Raw genomic sequence first — 10,880 nt, 5'->3', positions numbered from 1 at the left:
ATCATGCTTTATTTTTAGTCACATGGCATTCTCCATTCATGTTAACTAAAGACTATTTCACCCACAGCTCTGTTTGGCTGCCAGTCTCTTGTCTCTCTCTTCTGCAATGGTGAGGTGGATTCCTTTTCCTCAGGGAAGAGAAATCCATGGTTTGTTGCCTTTGCCAATAATGAAAATGTTGGAGAGCCAGGTGGCAAAGCTGTTGCCACTGGCATCTTTCACATGAACCACATCAAAGAGCCAGGATGTCTCTCTCTGTTGGTGATCACACCAATTCTTCCATGGTTATCACCTCCAGTCACAATACACAGGTTACCCATATCAAACTTTATGAAATCAGTAATCTTGACTGTCTCCAAATCAATTTGAATGGTGTCGTTCACCTTAATGAGAGGATCAGGATAGTGGATGGTGCAAGCATCAAAGGTCACCAGATGAGGGATTCCTTTTGTGCCTACAAAGATCTTCGTCAAATTGCACAACTTGAACTTGGCCTCCTCTGGTGTAATACGATGAACAGCAAAGTGACCCTTGGTATCATAGATCAGATGGAAATTCTCTCCGGTCTTGTCAATGCTGATGACATTCATAAAACCAGCAGGATAAGTTATATCAGTTCGGACCTTGCCATCAGTCTTTATGAACTGCTGCATACAAATCTTCTTTACTTCATCTCCTGTGAGGGCATATTTAAGCCTGTTCCTTAAGAAAATGATGAATGGGAGACATTCTCTCAGCTTGTGCAGACCAGTGGATGGACGAGGAGCAAACACACCAGTCAGTTTGTCCAGCATCCAGTGCTTTGGAACTGCTACATGCTTCAAATGCTTCTTGGGACCACAAGCCATGGCTGTCGTAAGCACAGAAAGAGCTCTTATATTTTTTAAAGTAACATTTTTTGTGATGTATATATCTTCAAAAAATACAATGTACAAAAATGATGAGGTGGGGAATTGGGGAATGGAGTATATAGGAACCTCTTATGTTTTTTACATTTTATATAATGTTTTTAAATGTAATATTCTTTGTGATCTATTAACTTCAATTTAAAAAGTGTAAAAAACAAACATGTTCAATGTCTAATAATGATGGAATGCAAATTAAAAGTATAATGTAGTACAACAGTGTAAGTATTAGAATGGGCAGTTAAAAAGATGGTCCATTTCAAATGTTGTCAAGATTGTGGGAGAAATAGATCTCTAATTCATTGCTGGTGGGAAATGAAAATGCTAATCCACTTCAGGAAATAGTTTGTTGTTTAATAAAATTAAATAAATACCTATCACAAGAAAAAAAGCCTGATGAACTTCTGTAATCAGGGAGAGGCCCATGGTCTTTCCCTACCCCCATTTCTAGGATCCCTAGAATGTGTGACCCACAGTTGTCATGTGATCTGGGAGAGGGATCCAGAGAGGGAGGGAAGGTGGGCCAGAGAAATGGACATAGAAATGCTGAGATTAATTATCACTCCTGCCTCATTCTCTCCTGGGTCGAGGACTGCACCTTACTGCAGAAGTCAAACTGAATTGATTTGTGAGAAAATGGCTTGAATTTAAGCTTGGGAACCTGACTTGAAATTAGAATATTTCCATAATGCAGATAAGAAGTGTGGGCTTAGGAAGACCAGGACTTGACTAGATAGAACACTGTCTTGTCAGCATGAAAACTTTTCGCATGAGGAGGCATTTGAACTTTGTATGGCCTGTTCCCTATTACTTTAAATGTTGCAGTTCTAAAAACAAACACTTTTGAAAGTAAACATAGATAGCTGCTGCTTTGTAATTTCTAATAAATATGATGTGGAAAGTAAGGTCAAGGCTCTCAGTTCCAGAAGCTGTGAGTCCCCTGGTCCCATCTTTATTTCTTCTCTTGTGTCTTTCTGTTCTTTTATTTCTTAAGTTCTGTGTTATCTTCCCTTTGAGCCAATCTAGTGCTGAGCTGGTCTCAGCAACTGGTGCCTGAACAGGGACTCAAAGGGAAGAAGGATCACTTCAAGCAAAACTAAAGTTGGTGTAATGGCACAGAGCCCTGACTCATTTAGAAGGCCTTTGAAGTCCTCAGTAAATAAGGACACTCTCAAGTATTTTTGCAGGGTTATAATGGGAAATGGAAGCAGTTCAACAAAATATCTCCTGTATGTCTCTTGAAGCAACTCCTCAAGGCCAGAGGGTCCAAGGCCATTGAAACTCATACTTAAAATTCCTACAGATTATAGAAAAATATTGCTCATGGTTCCCAGCAATAGGAAGTGTAGAATTAGAAGACTGGGAAAGAGTGGAAAAAGAGTTTTTAAAAAATACACATACAAGGTGTTCTGCTCCCTGTTACTATTTGACCCACTTGGACTATAATCAAATCTGTCTTGGAACCCTTGCAAACAGAAGATGAGGAGGAGGAGAATAAGGAGAGAGAATGTGAGGAAGTTCCTCCCACTCAATCTTTTGGTGATACTAAATCTAAAGTTTTTTTGCCTTCAGCTCCTTCATTAATTGACTTTAGAAAGTCACTTTCCCCTCCACCAACAACCCCTCCATATGTCAAAATTTTGTAGCTAAAACCTTAGATCCAGTCAGGTTGGCTTTTCCTTCCTGTTATGTTATGCATTACATGGATGATATATTGTGTGTTGCTCCCTCTTCCCAGACTCTTGTTTTAGCATATCAGGCCTTAGAAAAGAGCTTAACTGCAGCAGGATTAAAATTTGTCCCTGAGAAAATTCAAGAGGTTACTCCCATTTCTTATCTTGGGACTATTGTTGATAAAATTACAACTAAGCCTCAGAAGGTTCATATTCATAAGGATTCTATTAAAACTTTGAATGGTTCACAAAATTATTAGGAGATATAAACTGACTGAGGCCTAAAGCAGGCATTTCCACACAAGAGTTGTCTAATTATTTTTTCCCTATTATGAGAAGGTCCTCAATTAAACAGACCCTGGGTTTTGACAAAAAAGCAGAATGAGGATTAAAACTTGTAGGAAAAAAATCAAAGTGTGCAAGTTGAATGCATTAATCCAGAACAGTCACTGCAATTGCTTCTTTTGCTTTCTTACAATCTTCCATGGGAGTACTTAAGCAACAAGATCATATTGTAGAATGGAGAAAAGGAGGGGGGGCAAGATGGTGGTTGAGTGAGTGCACCTGATAATCTCTCCTGCAAAGAAGCGGCTGGGCAGCATTGGAAATTCTTTGGGACCAGGCTGTTTCAGGATTTTGCAGGGCAGGAGGTGTCTGGACATTGATTTGGTGGGAAGGTAACAGAGAAAATTCATGTATAAGATAAAATTGTGGCTCTCTTACATGGAGGTGGGGGCTGCACATGGGACACTCCCTCCTGGGGTGGGCAGAGCCATGGCACCAGCACCACAGTGGTGATTCCTGGAGGCTCTGCAGTACTGGGGAATTCATAAGCCCTGAGTGGGCTATTGGGGGGCTAACAGGGCAGGAGGCCTTCACAGACTGATATGGGGAGACAGATGGGAGTTTTATTGCGAGGCGGGGAATTTTTGATTGTGGACACAAATAATAGTGCTTCCGGCTAGAGCCCTGCCCCCAAGGCCGGCTGCTGATCTGCAGTGGCCTTAAATCCCTCACAATAAAGAGACGTCACCAAGAGGCTGTTTCAGGGGCTGGCAGGGTGGGAGACATCTGGAAGCAGATTAGGGGAATATTTTGTGAAGCATGGGAATTTCAGTTTTGGACACTGATATCAGCACTTCCGGTTGGAGCCCCGCCCCCTGGGCCTGGTTACAGATCTGCAGTGTCATTAAATTGGCTGCAGTGTAGAGGCAACCCCAGGTGGCTGTTTTGGGGGCTTACAGGGTGGGAGATATCCTGAAGTCGAATTGGTGATACAGCCACAGAAAAGACCCTAGTGAGAGGGTGAATTGTGGGTGTCTGACACATAGGTCAGAATTTGCGGATGTGACCTTACCCATAGGGCTGGCACCCAGCTGCGGGAATCCCTGAAGGCTGTGTTGCACTGCGGTGCTCCCAGGTTCCCTGTTAACCAGATTTGAGGTTCCCAGGTCTGTGTCCTCTAAACCCAGGTGACCCACACCCCAGAGACTCACACCTCTTCAGTCTGCAATATCAAAGACTTTCCATCCCTGAATCCACCATGCCCTGAGGTCCTCTGAGGTCCTTGAATGTCCTAACCCTCAATGTTTTTATTTTTTCTTTTTTGTTTTTTTGTCTTGTTTTGTTGTTTTTATTTTTTATTTATTTTATTTATTTTTTATTGTACTGATTGCTAACATTGCATTATCGCCTAGTCTTTTCTCCCATTGTATCCCCCAAGATATATATATATATATATATATATATATAATATATATATATATATATATTTAATTATTTAGGGGGGTTTTTTGTTGTTGCTGTTGTGGTTGTACTATATCTTTTATTCTTTTCCATACTTGCTCCCCTCCATTTACCCACCCCCCTTTTTCTTTCTTTCTTCTCTTTCTTTTTCCCTCTAGTCCCTCATTTCTTTCTTATTTTATTTTATCTTAATTATACAATAGGTGCTGCAGGGAACACCTCACATTTGCTGGGTGTCCTCATCCTCCATTGCCTCATTTCTGTGTGAATTGATTTTGGCTACCTACACTATCCCCTTTCCCCTACATCTTGATATCCTCCATCATCTACTGTCTCTCCTATATTCCACCTCTCTTTCTTTGATCCCCAAAGTGTCCAATCCTTAATTTCTAATACCTTTGTTTTGTTTTCTTTTATCCACTCTTGAAATTATTGCCTTTCTTTTCTCTTTCCCTCTCTCACAAAAACACTAGCTTTTTAATTCATACCATATTCCTCCCATATTCAGTCGACTACCTCATTATAGGTACTCTACTTACTGCTATAACTCTACACAACCTACATGAATCTAATATCCATCCTCCCAGATCTCATATTGTTGCTCTGTTAACATTTATTACCAATACTACTTTACACATTTTCCTTGCTTACACAATTGCCTTTCCCTGGCGCTAATACTTTCCTTTAAAGTGAACTCAGCCAGCAATAAGAAATTAGAATAAGAAGAACAAAGTGACAAAGAGAAGATATAACACCTATGCAAAAACAACAGCTAATTAATCCCCAAGACTAGACAAAGAAACTAAGGAACTGATTAAACCTGTCAAGATAAAATGATGACCAGACAGCAACAAAAATCTACAAACCAAACCAGTAATCAGGAAAACATGGCTGAATCCAATGAACAAAAAAAAAAAGAGGAAGGGGAGCAGAACTTCACACGAGTAATTAAAGATCTCAGAACATATATCACAGACACATTTAATGAAGTAAAGGAAGAGGTTAACAATATGAAGACAACAGTTGGAGGAGAAATTACAGACATACACAAAAAGATAACAGATATGATGGGAATGAACACCACAGTTCAAGAAATCAAAAATACACTCACAGCAAATAACAGCAGATTAGAAGAGGCAGAGCAGAGAATTAGCGATGTGGAAGACAATACATTGGAAATCAAACAGATAGTAGAATTGATTAAAAAAAAAGATAGAAAAAATCCAGCTAGGACATACGGAACTGAATGACAATGCAAAACGCACAAACATATGTATTGTAGGCATCCCAGAAGGAGAAGAGAAGAGAAGGGAAAGGGGTCAGAAGGAGTTCTGCAGGAAATAATGGCTGAAAACCTCCCAAATCAACTGAAAGAGACAGATGTACATATCTAAGAAGCACAACACAACCCAAACATCATAAACCCCAACAGGCCCACCCCAAGACATATACTTGTCAAATTATCCAACGCTTAAGACAAAGAGAAAATTCTATAAGCAGCAAGAGAAAAGAAAACCATCACATACAAGGGAAGCTCCTTAAGATTAAGTGCTGATTTCTCATCTGAAACCACGGAGGCAAGAAGGCAGTGGTATGATATAGTCAAGGTACTAAAAGAAAAAAATTTCCAACCAAGAATACTCTATCCAGCAACACTAGCATTCAAAAATGATGGAGAGTTCAAAATATTCACAGATAAACAGAAATTGAAAGAGTATGCCAACAAGAAACCTCCCCTTCAAGAAATTCTAAAGGGAGTTCTGCAGGAAGAAAGGAAAAAACAAGACAGACACAGTTGGAGGAGAGTGTAAGAGCAACAAAAAAGACAAAAAGAGAAGAAAAAACAAACAAACAAAATATGACAAACACAAGTCCAATCAAAATATGGCTAACATAAATAATACCTTGAAAGTAATAACCCTGAATGTCAACGGATTAAACTCACCTATCAAAAGATTCAGACTGGGACATTGGATAAGGAAATATGACCCATTTATATGCTGTCTACAAGGGACACATCTTAGACCCAGAGACTCATAGAGGCTGAAAGTGAATAGTTGGAAAACAATCTTAAAAGAAAACAACAACCAAGAAAAGGCAGGAGTAGCTATATTAATATCAGACAAAATAGACTTTAAATGCGAAACAATTGTGAGAGACAAAGAAGGATACTACATATTAGTGAAATGGACAATCTGTCAAGAAGAACAAACAATCATAAACATTTATGCTCCTAACAAGGATGCCTCTAAATACATGAGGCAAACGCTGGAAAAACTAAGTGAAAAATAGATGCATCTACAATTATAGTGGGGGATTTTAATACACCACTATCAACTCTGGACAGAACATCTCAAAAGAGAATCACTAAAGAAATGAAATATTTGAACAGTATATTAGAGGAGCTCGATGTAATAGACATATACAGATCATGACACCCAAACACAGCAGGATATACATTTTTCTCAAGTGCACATGGATCGTTCTCCAAGATAGACCATATGCTAGGCCACAAAGAAAGGTTTAATGAATTCAGAAAGATCGAAATCATACAAAATAATATCTCTGACCACAGTGGAGTGAAGCTGGAAATCTGCAAGGGCCAGAGGCCCAGGGTTCACACCAAGATATGGAAATTAAATAGCACACTCTTAGAAAAACAGTGGGGCAAAGAGGAAATCTCAAAAGAAATCAATGACTACCTTGAAACAAATGATAATGATAGCACAACATACCAAAATTTATGGGATGCAGCAAAAGCAGTACTGAGAGGGAAATTTATAGCCATAAATTCATACATCGAAAAAGAATAAAGAGCAAAATTTGAAGAACTAACTGCACATTTGGAGGAATTAGGAAAAAACAACAACAAAGTAATCCAACAGGAAGAAAAAGGAAGTAAATAACAAAGATAAGAGCAGAACTAAATGAAATAGAAAATAAGAAAGCACTTGAAAAGATAAACAAGACCAAGAGCTGGTTTTTTGAGATCAACAAAATTGACAAACCTTTACCAAGACTAATAAAGAAAAAAAGAGAGAAGATGCAAATACCCTAAATAAGAAATGAGAAAGGTGCTATTACCACTGACCCCACAGAAATAAACACTATCATAAGAGGATACTTTGAAAAACTATATTCCAACAAAAATGACAATTCAGAGGAAATGGACAAATTCCTAGAAACACATTAGCAGCCTATATCAACAAAAGAAGAAATTGATGATCTCAACAAACCAATCACAATAAAGGGATAGAATCTGTCATTAAAAACCTCCCAAGTAAGAAGAGCCCAGGGCCAGACGGCTTCACAGGTGAATTCTACAAAATTTTCCGGAAAGAACTAACACCAATCCTACTGAAACTATTCCAAAAAATCAAAACAGAAGGAACATTGCCTAACTCCTTCTATGATGCCAACATTACCCTAGTACCAAAGCCAAAGAAAGACACCACAAGAAAGGAAAATTACAGACCAATTTCTCTAATGAACCTAGATGCAAAAATCCTTAACAAAATACTTGCTAATCGTATTCAACAACACATTAAATGAATTATACACCATGACCAAGTGGGATTTATTCCAGGTATGCAAGGATGGTTCAACATAAGAAAATCAATCAATGTAATACACCATATAAACAGATTGAAGGAAAAAAAACACATGATTATATCTATAGATGCAGAAAAAGCATTTGACAAAATACAGTACTCTTTCTTGATAAAAGCACTCCAAGATATTGGAATACAAGGAAATTTTTTGAACATGATAAAGAGTATATATGAAAAACCTACAGCCAACATTGTTTACAATGGAGAAATCCTAAAATCCTTCCCTCTAAAATCAGGAACAAGACAAGGATTCCCACATTCTCCCCATCTATTTAACATTGACTTAGAAGGACTTGTTTGAGCACTAAGGCAAGAACCAGATATAAAAGGCATTCAAATTGGAAAGAAAGAAGTAAAAATTTCATTATTTGCAGATGACATGATCCTATACATAGAAAACCCAGAGGTCTACAGCAAAGCTTCTAGAACTCATAAATGAGTTTAGCAAAGTCACAGATTATAAGATCAATGTGCAAAAATCAGTAGCATTTCTGTACACCACTAATGAGCCAGATCAGGAGGAAATCAAGAAACAAATACCATTCACAATAGTAAATGAAAAAATCAAATATTTAGGAATAAATTTAACTAAAGATGTAAAAAGCTTACACACCAAGAACTATACAAGGCTGTTCAATGAAATCAAAGAAGACCTAAATAAATGGAAGAAAATTCCCTGTTTATGGATAGGAAGACTGAATATTATTAAGATGTCTATCCTACCAAAACTGATCTACACATTCAATGCAACCCCAATAAAAATCAACACAGCCTTCTTTAAGGAACTAGAAAAATTAACTATGAAATTTATTTGGAAAGGAAAGAGGCCCCAAAGAGCCAAAGATATATTGAAAAAGAAAAACAAAATTGGAGAAATCACACTACCGGACTTCAAAACATACTACAAAACTACAGTAGTGAAAACATCATGGTATTGGCATAAGGAGAGACACACAGACCAATGGAATTGAATTGAAAGTTCTGATATAGAACCTCATATATATAGCCATATATTATTTGATAAACCCATCAAACCCTCTCAACTGGGAAAGAATGGCCTATTCAACAAATGGTACCTGGAGAACTGGATATCCATATGTAGAAAAATGAAAGGGGATTACCATTTCATACCTTTTACAAAGATCAACTCAAGATGGATCAAAGACCTAAATATAAGAGCCAAGATCATAAAGATCTTGGAAAGCTGTGTAGGGAAACATCTACAAGACCTTGTAATAGGAAATGGCTTCATGAACATCACACCAAAAGCATGAGCAGCAAAAGAACAAATAGATAAATGGGACTTCCTCAAAACTAAAGCCTTCTGCACCTCAAAGGGTTTTGACAAGAAAGTAAAAAGGGAACCTACACAATAGGAGAAAATATTTGGCAACCATATATCTGATAAGAGACTTATAACTTGCATATATAATGAACTCCTATATCTTGAAAATAAAAAGATAAACAACCGATTTTAAAAATGGGGAAAAGATTTAAATAGACACTTCTCCAAAGAAGAAATACAAATGGCTAAAAAGCACATGAAAAAATGATCCAAATCTTTAGCTATCAGGGAAATGCAAATCAAAACTACAATGAAATACCATCTTACACCCATAAGATTGGCAGCTATGAAAGAGAACAGAAGAATACAAATGCTGGAGAGGATGTGAAGAAATGGGAATACTCATTCATTGCTGGTGGGAATGCAGAAGGATCCAACCATTCTGGAGGACAGTTTGGCAGTTTCTCAAAAAACTAACCATAGACTTGCCATATGACCCAGCAATATCACTGCTGGGTATATACCCAGCAGAACTGAAAACAAGGACACAAACCAATATATGCACACCAATGTTCATAGCAGCATTGTTCACTATCGCCAAAAGTTGGAATCGACCCAAATGCCCACCAACAGATGAGTGGATCAACAAAATGTGGTATAAACTTACAATGGAATACTACTCGGCTTTAAGAACAAATACACTACAAACACTCGTGATAACATGGATGAATCTTGAGAACCTTATGTTGAGTGAAGCAACCCAGGCATTGAAGGACAAATACTACATGACCTCAATGATATGAAATGAGCAAGCTGCCTCAGAGAGCTAGAGTCTGGAAGATAGGCTTACAGGAAATCGGGGGGTAGAGGAAGGATGTAAGCTGACATCTACATGGGTGAAATCTATGATAAACTGGTGATAAGTATGTGCGCAAGGAAGAGATAAAATGGGGGCATAGTGTTACCTTTGTGTGGGGCTTTGCAGGTTTGAGGGGGGCTAGGGATGGGCGGATGGGTAATATTGCCCAAGAAATTGGGGAGAGGGAGGGGCAACATATGAATATAGGAGATTCTGTGGTGTTGGTTGAAAGTAAAATGCTGAGAAAACCTTTTCAAAATATAATTAGAAAAGTTACCTGTTTAATATACTCAAAGGAGATAATCTGACGCAGGACAGAATCCTAGGGAATATCTGAATGCTCCTTTTGCCAGAGTGGGTTATACCATTGGGTAGAGACCCATATGATGAGAGTGAATGTAGACCCACATCCTGGGGAGGATTAATGCCATCAAATAGAGGAAACTGTATCTGTCAAGAGAAAGGGTGGCTCCCAGGGCATTAGGGCACTTGAGCAAGTCAAGCCCTCAACACTGTTGCAAGTATCGCTGAACATGGCTCCTCAAGAAATGAAGATTGACTGTCACTGTGGGCCCCAAGGGGAGGGGGAAATAGATATTGAATAGATGGAACCAAAGTAACTGTGAGGGCAAAAGAAGTGTTTCACAAGAGTACACAAGGATGGATATAAAACATGTAATATTACACCAAAAACATATGGGGGACGACAGACTAATAATGTAAACCATAATGTAAAACATAGGATAACTAAAAAATTGAGAAAACTGTATAGCCTAGAGTATAAACCACAATGTAAACACA

At 38.2% G+C, this 10,880-nt stretch overlaps 1 pseudogene; it reads right to left on the bottom strand.

Moving 5' to 3' along the window:
• On the bottom strand, nt 1–848 carry LOC101425939 (small ribosomal subunit protein eS4, X isoform-like; annotated as a pseudogene).
• Between the last annotated feature and the right edge of the window lie 10,032 nt (nt 849–10,880).

This window comes from Dasypus novemcinctus, chromosome 28, assembly GCF_030445035.2.
Source record: "Dasypus novemcinctus isolate mDasNov1 chromosome 28, mDasNov1.1.hap2, whole genome shotgun sequence".
NCBI lineage: Eukaryota > Metazoa > Chordata > Mammalia > Cingulata > Dasypodidae > Dasypus > Dasypus novemcinctus.
The sequence above is the reverse complement of the archived record's forward strand: the minus strand, read 5'-3'. Positions and strand labels throughout refer to the sequence as shown.